Consider the following 8582-nt stretch of genomic DNA (forward strand, 5'->3'; position numbering starts at 1 on the left):
TATCCAGCGGTCCATATTATTCAGCATGGCCATGACCGCTGCTATTTCTTCAGTTTGAGCCCCTACTCCGCCTTTGATTCCTTCTTGCCTCGGGTTGTGGTATTCACGAGAATGCTTCGCGAATTCTTCAATTAGCTCCTTGACCTCCCTTGGATTTTCCTTCGTCAAAGGTCCTTAAGAATCAAGGAGTTGTCTTGTCATCACATTGACCCCATCATAAAATATTGACATCTCTTGCTGCACATTTAGGTCATGTTGAGGGCAATTTCTGAGCAAGCCCTTCTATCGCTCCCATGCTTCGTATAGTGACTCCCCCGGTTGTTGCTCAAAGTTGGCTATTGCCTTCTTGAGTTTGGCTATCTTGGATGGCGGGCAAAATTTGTCCAGGAATTGCTTACGCATTTGAGCCCAAGTGGTGATTGTACCCGGTGGAAGTGCTTTCAACCATTCTTTAGCAGCTCCTTTGAAAAGTGATGGGAAACATCCTAAGCAAGACTGTGTTTCTGTTGACATAAGGGACATTGAAGTAATCCACAATGTCGTTGACTTCATCTAGATGCTTAAAAGCATCCTCATGATCTTTCCCGAAAAATGGGATGTCCTTCAGTGCGGTCAATATGTGTCCCTTCAGCTCGAATGTGGCAGTGGCAGCTATTGCCTAGGTATTGCGGGTTGGACTAAACCGGGACCCACATCTTCTCAGATCCGCTTCTTGTAAGCTCCCATGGATATTTCTTCAATCGCTGCCATCTCGTTCCTTGGATCGTTCTCGGGTTTGCTCGTGTGTTCTTCAAATTCCGGCTCGGTATCGTATTCGGACTCGGTTTGGACGGGTGTCTGATCCAAGTGCTCAATATTGCTCTTGTGCCTCGCGGATGAACCTGACTCTCCTGTCTTCTTTCCCGACTTCCTTGAAAAAGCCGACTTCAATCCTTACAAGGGCGTCTTTTTCTTGTGAATTGCAGACTCGGGATCTTCAAGTGGTGGCACCAAGGGCGTGTTTGAGCCTCTGGTTATGAACTCTTGCAACTTGCTAAACTAAAAACGTAAAACTGGACTAAAATAAGAAAAATTAAAAACTGAAATCTCAGCTTTCAAGTCGTGAGTTTATTAAAACTCACGTCGTGAACTCTGTGACAAAAAAACATACTAAGCTAAGCTAGCAAAAATAAATAACCAATTAACCTTTTTGCAGATTTTATTCCACAAAAAGGGGAGATTAATCTAATGCAACTAAATAAACTAATAATCTAAACCGTTCCCCGGCAACGGCGCCAAAAACTTGATGTGCACAAAAGTACTCACTAATTTTAATATTTATAACCTAACGAACTTAACTAACTATGCACTTATAGGCAGTGTACCTAGTCAGATTACAGTATAGCTTGGGTAAGTCGGGTGTCGATCACAGGGAATGATGTTACTAATTAATTTACTTACTATTAAATTAACCTAATTTTTAACAAGTTTAAAAGGGGTTTTATCTGATTTTACAAGATCAGATGAACTTAAATTCAAATTCAATATTTAAAAACACACACTCTTGTATAGTTTGAATCCACTTCTCCCTTATGGCTAGCTAATGATTACGGATTATTAAGCTGATTTTTAGTTGTATTAGTAATTTAGTTCTAACTTGCCAATAATTAACTAATTCATGTTAAACCATGTATGTTCACACATAATTAACACAGAACTAATCATTAATGTAAATATGCTATGTAAGATTTGTTATATAAACGCAATTATGGTCACAATACACGTTCTCTAGCACATCTAAGCTTATTTATTCTAATTATTAACTAAGATTGGTCAATCCTAGCTCTAACAATTCAATGTTCACTAAATCATTAGGTAAACAGGTTCATGCAGTTTAATGGTCACTAAGCTACACAGAACATGCAATCAAGCAATTAGATAAACAAATAATAACATGCTAGGTTAAACAAATCAAACACAAACAATTTTTACCAACTAAACTTAATCCATAAGCATATAACTATTCATAAGTTCAAAGCTTCATCTAGCTAAACAAGAGTAGCTAGATTCAGCTGCTCATCATAGCAACTAAACCAAAATAGCTAAAACTAATGAAAGACATGTTCTTATTTAACTAAAATATAAACCTTTACTTCTTTTGGTGTTGAAAACCCTCTTCCAGAACCTTTCTTTCGTTCCAAATCATCTTCTGGAATTCCTTTCTTTTTCCAAAAGCTGCCTCTATTCGTAATGGTGAAGGATTTATATAGTTGCTGATATCCATAAATTCATGTCGTGAATAGTAAGAAATTCACGTCGTGAGTTGTAGATAACCGTGCCCGTCAAGGATTCCTTCACCCGCGTACATATCTTCTAGAACCAACGATTTACGTCGTGAATCCTTTAAGTCTCACGTCGTGAATTACCTTTTTCCAGATTTTCTTCACTTTTACTCTTTTAATTCCAAAAGTTTCTGTTTTTTTTACGCTTTCAGTCCCCTTTTCTTCAAAATGTCTTCTTTTTGGCTGTAAATAACATTTAAGCTCATAAGTACCATTATTCTAAACAAATTACCAACTTTTTAATAAAAATGTACTTAAATATTGCCTAAAAATAAGTATAAATATGGCAATATCAAAAGGCTGTCAAGGGAGCGTCAGGTCGGGCCGGCGGGAGAGTCCCCAACAAGGCTGGAAAGGGAGTGCCAGGTCGGGTCGGCGGGAGAGTCCCCATCAAGGCTAGCAAGGGAGCGCTAGGCCGGGCCGGTGGGAGAGTCCCCAGCAAGGCTGGCAGGAGCGTGTCAGGCAAGGCTGGCAGGAGCGCGCCAGGCCAGGCTGGCGCTCTAGAGTGGTCTAGGCCATGCTAATGGACCATGTTTCATCAATATGTAATGTGCTTGTTGTTTCTGTGTATTGTGACTGGAAGACATCGGGGGGTTCCCGAGGTACTTAGTTATAAGGCCTTGGAGGGTTTCCTTGGCATCCTAGGTCAAAGACCTCGGGGGGTTCCCAAGGAACTTAGGTATAAGACCTTGGAGGGTTTCCTTGGCATCCTAGGTCAAAGACCCTGGGGTGTTCCTGAGGCATTGGGCTAAGACCATGTGGGGATTCCCATGGCACACGGAGTAAGACCCTGGAGGGTTTTCAGGGATTCCTTATGTGATGATTGCATGGCTTATGTGTTTTGTATAGTTGTTAGCTAGCATGATATGTTGTACGTGTTTGTGTGTGGACGTTCTCTGGGGAACTCACTAAGCTTTCAAGCTTACCGTTTGTGTATTTGTTTCAGGTACATCTGAGCCTAAGGGCAAGGGCAAGGCGTGATGGCGCGACGTGCACTCTATCTCTCTTTTTCACTAATATGTTTTGGAACACTCTGATGATTTAAACAAAGTTGTAATGAATATGGACTTGAAAACAATTATGTTGGAATTTCATGGTTATTGCAAGTGTGTTTACTAATTAAAAATGAAAATTTTCTTTGTAAAATTTGGGTTGTTTCAAGTTGGTATCAGAGCCTTGGTTTGAGGGAGTCGGGCACACTCTCGAGTGTGTTAGGACTCAAACTAAGGAAATGGTAAAATTGTTTTCCAAAAAGTAACTTAAAAGGGGTTTTCAAAAGAAATGAAAAGACGAGAGTACAATGCATGTGATTAGCCGAGCCAAGTAAGTAGTTCCCTAATATGTTAGCCATGTTATACTGATATTTGCGCTTGTTGATTATATGGAACTTTCTATTTGTATGCTTTTAAATTGTATACGGTTAGGAGCTTATAGCCTCAGAATGATCGATTTGGCCTTATTTCCTGTTCCTTGTTTGGTTGTGGTCCTAGGGTAGAATCTTTTATTCGAAAGTCTATTTGATCCTCTTTCTGTGTACAATTTGCATGCATAAAGGCAACCTGTCATGATTGGTTAGATTGATGTGAGTAGAGTAAATCTTAGGACAACCTGAGATTTGATGTATGCGGTAGTTGTGGAATATGGTTTAGTTCTGGAACAAATTGGGGTTGTCAGGTAGGGCATTGGGGAAAGGTACTAGTAGACGTGGAAGGTAGTATTGGGCCCGTCACTACTAGAAAAATAGCCTTTTACGATGCTCATTGCGTGTTGTAAAAGGCTCAGACGACGCGCAAATGCACGTCAAGGAAGGCCCTGTCATAAAGAGAGATGACGCGCATTTACGACGCTCATTTACGACGCACAATTACGACGCGCATTTACAACGCGCAATGCGTATCAAGGAAGGCCCTGTCATAAAGGAAGACGACACGCATTTGCGTGTCGTAACCTTACGACGCCCGTGTTTATGACACGTAATGCGTATCAAAGAAGCCCCTGTCATAAAGGAATACGACACACATTTTTGCATGTCATAATTTTAAATGTTTTTAAAATTATATATTTTTAATAGATTTACTAATTTTCAAATTAAATAACACATTAAAAGTCTCATAATACAAAACAAAATACCATAAATAATAAAGATAATTCATTGCACTAATATGTCAAATACAAATAATCATTCCAATAATAAGTAAATTTAACACATTGCTAATATTGCATAGTACTTATTATAGAAAACGAAACATGTACAGCATTAAAAGAAACCAATGAGTAAATTGTCCATTGACAATCTCCTTTGACAATTTCCTTTCTAAGAGAATAACCTCAATGCAAGAACTTTGAGAGACTGCAGGGCATGGAAGGAGGTTGTTAGAGTTGTCAGAACCTGCACATGTTTCTTCCTTATCTTCTTTTAACTTCTTTTCCTGCTCAACAAACATAAATGTTGATTAGATTCATTATGATTCCAATAGGAGATATATATGAATGGATAGCAGGGGATTATATATGATCTCAATTCATATAACAAAAAAAGAAGGGTTGTATGATCTTAACCTTAACACCCTTGCATTCAACTATTATAGGATTTTACAAGTGTGTGTACATAGTGAGAATTGACCACAAGCCCGAACCATTATAGGATTCATGTAAGAATATAAAAAACATAGAATAAAGAGATAAATACAGATAAATAATGAACAGCAGGTCCACTGAAAAGAAGTTGTGCATGTCTCATAACAGCTGCTGAAGCTGCTGGTGATGGTAAGCCACGAGCATTAGAAGGCAATTTTGCTGCAATACTATCTGATGGGTGATGCCCTGTAAAATATCAAATAAATCATTCAAATAATTAACAATTTTATCATTAAGAAAGATTTTTATCAATACTAAAAAAAATAAAAATACAAGAGGTGTATCACATAATGAAACAAAAAAAAATGAAAGAAAAAGTGTCACCTGAATATTTGAAACCCCAAAAATTGAGAAATTGAGCATGGAATGGATTGAAGACTACTACTCTAGAGAATATAGATTCGAGATTCAAATGCAGCCACCTTAGGTACTAGTTGCTTCTTTTAAATCATATTCTCCTAAAACCTAACCTCATTCACTCACTATTTCATATCTATAATACCTTGTATATTTTTAAAATTTTTTTTTTGACGACACTGACTGAGAAGATTGTTATCAATTAACAAGGGGGGACACCAGCTTTACCAACTATTACTGTAACTCCATAATCAACAAAAGGGTTATTTGGGGATCAAAAGATTTCACAATTCTAACCTGCATTTAAAAAAAATAAAAAAGAGTTAAATTAAAGGCACAAGAAAAAAAATAGTTAAACTCAAGTGAATAAGGGTCTCACTGAGAACAGTTGCCTTCTGTGTCCCTGAGAACCTGTACAAGAACGAAACTTCATAGTATTAAACAAAACTGCCAATAAAGAATATATATTTTGTTAATAAAGCAATTAAATCACCTGAGTGCCATTGCTATCTCTTTCTGTTCTTCAAGAGGATCAACACTTGAAGCTGAACCAAATCAATTTCTAGGTGGCAAGTTTAGCAAGTTTGGTCATATAAACGGTGTCAACCTCCCCTTCTTCAAGGGCACTAATTGCAATCGAAATGACTTTAAATACACCAACAATATTCCCAAACATCTGCAAATAACAGGATAAAGAAGTTCAAATAGTCTTTCTTTTTTCTGATTACGTGTGTAGTTTATGTTACAGTGAGCGATACACGATGCTTGCTGTGAAATTAGAGTCGCCTTTACCAATTAACCTCTTCTTCATCTAAGGAACTGGTGAGTTTTTGCCAATCAACCACCACAATGAGGCTGAAAACCCTAATCGGAGAAAATTGCTGCAAACTAGTAAAACCTTCGGCATTGTTGATTGGAGGTCAAAGAGATTTAATTACTTGGTTGAAACTTGGGATAAGGATATCGGAGATGCCTTCTGAGTTGGAGCGCGAAGCTTGAAGAGACATCAATAGATTTAGGTTTGACGCATACACCTTACCAACATATTAGAACAGTGGATAGAGAGGGAAGCAGTGGATTGGCGTTTGTCAACCAACGATCCAAAAGGAAGTATGGATTACTTTGATGTATATGGCGTTGTTCTAGGATATATTAATAGGTGAAGGGGATACGAGAGAGTTGAGTGGAGGTGGACCTGAGGTTGTCAGACCTGAGGCTGCCGGAAAGGCCAAGCGAAGCGAGGTGATATCTGCATAAGAACCATCAAGTGTTAGGTCAAAACGCTTAATAAACTTCAAAGCTTCTATCTCGGATGACAAAATCTGAAAAAGACAAAACATATAATATAACTAAAAAAAGAAAAAGAAAATGAAAGACATGGAGTAGTATTAGTAAAGTGGTTTTAAATGTTACAGTTAGAAGATTATTAATATAACTGTAATACCTCAATATCTCCAACTCCAAGAGCCTCCTTCACTGATTTCTTAGCAAGAAAACTCTCCATGTTTGAAAAGTCATAACATAATCTTCCCTCACACTCCTTTCTTATGCCATAATGCTACACACCATATCACACCAGAGTCAAACATATTCAAATATTCAAACTTAAATGAAATCAAAAATCTTTACGTTGATATTTCTAGCAATGGATTTGATTGAACTAAATATGGTGTTGCAAGCCACTATTCTATCAGTGCCTGAGAAATAAACAGAACAATTTATGAAATAAAGGACTAAAATAAATGCCAAACAATATCAGAAAATGATGCCTACAAGACATTACCAAAAAGTTTAATTGCAGTTTTGCATAATGGAATTTTTTTGTCTATTTGTTTGTAATAAGAGTCCATAATTATTCCCATGTCCACTCCATAATCAGTGTATGCCTGGTACTGAACTACTGGATCAGTGAGTCCTTTTCCGATCGTAAATCCCTGTATAACAAAAATCATAAAATATAAACCAAAATTTTAATGATGAAGTAAAATAAAACCCATTTTTTGTATTAAGCAATGAGAGATACAAATACCTTTAAGTTTATATGGATTCCTTCTTTAGCTTTGTTTCCTTAGTGGACTCGAGCAGCTGCAGCTGCCACTACATTTATGTAATATATATGATTGAAGTTTATGTTTTTACAAATTAAGCATTTTTTTGTTCATTTATTTAGTTTTCTAAATTTACATACCTATGCCAAATGGTGTTGAAAATGTGGAGGCGCCACTTGCAGGATTTGAAGCAAACATATTCAAATATTCAAACTTAAATGAAATCAAAAATCTTTACGTTGCTTCAAATCCTGCAAGTGGCGCCTCCACATTTTCAACACCATTTGGCATAGGTATGTAAATTTAGAAAACTAAATAAATGAACAAAAAAATGCTTAATTTGTAAAAACATAAACTTCAATCATATATATTACATAAATGGTTCCTGTGGTTTACCAAAGGTCACAAACTCGGTCCTTGATAATTTTTTTTTACGAAGATGGTCCCTGTTGGAAATACTAAACTGCAAAAAGGATCATTTGTGAAAGTTTTGGAAACCATAGGGACCATCTTTGTAAAAAAAATTAGTAATGACTGGGTTTGTGACCTTTGGTAAATCATAGGGACCATTTATGTAATTTTGTCAATATGCTTCACTATTTGTTTATTAATTTGTTAAATTTTGGTATGAATTGAATATAGGGGCAGCAACAGGATCAGGGGCAAGCTTTAATACTCAATCAGTAAGTCAAAGTTTTCATTTGACTTTCTTAAATATAACAAACAAAATCAATGAAAGTATGTTGCTATTTTTTTATCTAACAAGATTTTTATTTATTTATTTATTTATTTGTTTTACAATTGTTACTAATGGTAAAATATGTCATGTTAATTTCAGAAAGCAATAGGTAAAAGTCGCACAGGAAGGAGGTAGAATATTCGGGTGTCATTTTTTAAAACATTCCCCCCCCCCCCCCCCCCCCCCCCCCTTTTTTTGTGATTCTCCATTTTAGAGCATTTTATGAATTATTGTATTTTGTACCCAAAAAAATGTGAAAATTGAAGAATGATGAGATCTGTTGTTTAAAATAGTAAACATATTTTCCTAATTGCTTGAAACTTGTGCAGGCTTTCTTCACCTCCATATACACTACTAACATGCAAATCCTTGTATAACAAAAATCATAAATATAAACCAAAACCAGACACATTATATGAATATGATATGAAAATGAAATGATGCAGGTATTAGTGAGATTACCAAATGGAGAAAGAAAGG

General features: G+C 36.5%; 1 long non-coding RNA gene and 1 other non-coding gene across 4 annotated transcripts; one reads left to right on the forward strand and one right to left on the reverse strand.

The window, feature by feature from the left end:
- The first annotated feature begins 247 nt into the window (after nucleotides 1-247).
- LOC111877881 (small nucleolar RNA R71) lies at nucleotides 248-354 on the forward strand. Its single transcript, XR_002845559.1, has one exon. It is a non-coding gene; the product is annotated as a small nucleolar RNA R71 (small nucleolar RNA).
- Nucleotides 355-4448: 4094 nt separating this feature from the next.
- Nucleotides 4449-6678, reverse strand: LOC111877880 (uncharacterized). Of its 3 annotated transcripts, none has more exons than XR_006187720.2 (5): nucleotides 6074-6678; nucleotides 5809-5991; nucleotides 5695-5726; nucleotides 5011-5612; nucleotides 4449-4750 (listed from the first exon to the last, which is right to left on the reverse strand). It is a non-coding gene; the product is annotated as an uncharacterized LOC111877880 (long non-coding RNA). The 3 variants fall into 3 exon arrangements; XR_006187719.2 differs by having other exon boundaries at nucleotides 5011-5144; nucleotides 5283-5612; nucleotides 5809-6678; XR_002845557.3 differs by having other exon boundaries at nucleotides 5809-6678.
- Between the last annotated feature and the right edge of the window lie 1904 nt (nucleotides 6679-8582).

The sequence above is a fragment of the Lactuca sativa genome, chromosome 3, assembly GCF_002870075.4.
Source record: "Lactuca sativa cultivar Salinas chromosome 3, Lsat_Salinas_v11, whole genome shotgun sequence".
Lineage (NCBI taxonomy): Eukaryota > Viridiplantae > Streptophyta > Magnoliopsida > Asterales > Asteraceae > Lactuca > Lactuca sativa.